Source organism: Electrophorus electricus, chromosome 7 (assembly GCF_013358815.1).
Source record: "Electrophorus electricus isolate fEleEle1 chromosome 7, fEleEle1.pri, whole genome shotgun sequence".
NCBI lineage: Eukaryota > Metazoa > Chordata > Actinopteri > Gymnotiformes > Gymnotidae > Electrophorus > Electrophorus electricus.
In genome coordinates this window covers 27,035,201-27,037,700 of record NC_049541.1, presented here as the reverse complement: position 1 = coordinate 27,037,700, position 2,500 = coordinate 27,035,201, and the positions used below count along the sequence as shown (strand labels likewise).

The following is a 2,500-nucleotide window of genomic DNA, read 5'->3' as shown; positions in this document are numbered from 1 at the left end:
AGTACTACACAGTAGTACACACACACACACACTCTTACCCACACACACACACACACACTCATACCCACACACACACCCTCATACCCCCACACACAGACTCACCCACACACACACACACACACACACACACACACACACACACACACTCACACACACACACACACACACACACTCACACACACACACACACACACACACACACACAGACAGCTACATTCACACTAGCACTTTGTTTTCTTTAGGTAGAAAAACATGTCTGTGTGTCGCAGGGAATTTGATATGGATTTAGAACACACACACACACACTCATGCTTTCTGACACTGACACATTCATGCACGCATGAGATCAGGAAACTTGCGGAGCCCTTCTCCCTTACACACACACACACACACTCCCAGGACCCAGCAGTGGCGAGCTGACCAGGCCACGCCTGTGCGGGACAGCAGGGTAGAATGTGAGGCGAGATCTCCAAGGGTAACAGAGCCCCACCCCACCCCTCCTTGGGCCTACTGAAAGACAGCCATTGTGTGGCACAAGGGAGCACTCCTGCAAAAAAACTAAAAAACTAAACAGAGGGATAGACAGATGGAAACAGGTATTTCTTTAGGTGCTGTGTTCAGGGAAATGGCTCTGGAAAACAGCAGTTTTCCATTGCGGTGTTCCTTGGTGACGACATCTCCATACACCAGAACAGTTCAGCTGTGACGGATTGATAGAGCCAATAGAGAATTCCCATCTTCTCACTTATTTATGGTGTTTGTTTTTTGCCTCTGACATACAGCTGTCGAGTTGAATGTGTGGGTGTGTGTGTGTGGGTGTGGGTGTGTATGTGTGTGTGTGAGAGAGACTCAGAGATTCCAAAGTTTTCCGTCAGGTTTCTCCGGGCTGAACAGCCTGTCCGGGTTGTCTCTCAAAACACTGTCACACCAACCCAAGTGACCTCAGTCCTGCTGCACCTGCTCACCAGGAGCTCCAGATGTCGCTTGTGTGATCACAGTCACATATCAAAACAAACCCAATGCTGCGCCCTGCTGGAGACAGGAAGAATTGCAGTTTGTGTTTGGCTTTTCATCAAAGCTGGCCTTTTTCTGAGCATGCATGTGTGCAGAAAGGTTTCAGAGAGAGGCTTAGGTGTTCTGGCATGGAGGAGGGAAGGACTGTGTGTTCCTGTGGTGTGTGTGTGTGTGTGTGTGTGTGTGTGTGTGTGTGTGTGTGTGTGTGTGTGTGTGTGTGTGTGTGTGTGTGTGTGTGTGTGTGTGTGTGTGTGTGTGTGTGTGTGGAGTACTGGTACAGGGCTCTGCTGGTGTGTTCCTCCATCTACCCTACTGGTACCAGTACAAACATACCTGAAAACAATTTGCTGAGTCACACTGTGTCAAGCACATCTCCTCCTCTCTCTCCCTCTCTCTCTCCTCCTCTCTCTCCTCCTCTCTCTCCCTCTCTCTCTCCTCCTCTCTCTCCTCCTCTCTCTCCCTCTCTCTCTCCCTCTCTCTCTCCTCCTCTCTCTCCCTCTCTCTCTCCCTCTCTCTCCCCTCTCTCTCTCCTCCTCTCTCTCCCTCTCTCTCTCCCTCTCTCTCTCCTCCTCTCTCCCTCTCTCTCTCCTCCTCTCTCTCCCTCTCTCTCTCCCTCTCTCTCTCCCTCTCTCTCCCTCTCTCTCTCCTCCTCTCTCTCCCTCTCTCTCTCCCTCTCTCTCCTCCTCTCTCTCCCTCTCTCTCTCCTCCTCTCTCTCCCTCTCTCTCTCTCTCTCTCTCCTCCTCTCTCTCCCTCTCTCTCCCTCTCTCTCTCCCTCTCTCTCTCCTCCTCTCTCTCCCTCTCTCTCTCCCTCTCTCTCCCTCTCTCTCTCCCTCTCTCTCTCCCCCTCTCTCTCCTCCTCTCTCTCTCTCCTCCTCCCTCCCTCCCTCCCTCTCTCACTGGGTTGTGGGGGTGCCATCCAGCACGCTGGCGATTTGCCGCACAATGAAGGACAAAACCACACGTCTGAGAGGTCATCACAAGTCTAGTGTTGGTCTCCGATTGGGACCAACAGAACTTGCTGAGTGGGGCTGGAGACACAAAGCACAGGTGACTGTCAGTCCGAAACACCTGAGGAGGAAGATGAAAGCATGTCTCATCTGCCTCTGCTGGATCCAGAGCAAATCATATCTGTTATTGGACAATATGGGACCGATCAATACCTGTTGTACAGCGTTCTGTATCCCTGATCAAATAACCTTCTGAGAGGGAGGCAGCGCAACGGAGCAGACCCAGTACCAGGGCCAGGGGATGCCTGGTAAACCGATCCATTGTAGTGTAGCCCAGACAACCCGAACAGAGTTTGTCAAGGCTGGTTACCACTGGTTTTGCACACTTTTCTGTTTACTCACATGTAAAGCTTTTGAGTGTTTTATTGGTGTAGGTTTTTCATTGTTCTGGTCCATGTCATGGGAGCTGTAGTCCTTAATTCAGTGGCCACTTTACTAAAAACATGCCGCGTGTGAAGTGGTCTAAATATAACTCCCT

At 51.1% G+C, this 2,500-nt stretch overlaps 1 protein-coding gene across 4 annotated transcripts in view; it reads left to right on the top strand.

The window, feature by feature from the left end:
* Window positions 1-2,500, top strand: part of schip1 (schwannomin interacting protein 1) — a 204,115-nt gene that overhangs the window by 190,348 nt on the left and 11,267 nt on the right. The window lies entirely within an intron of this gene.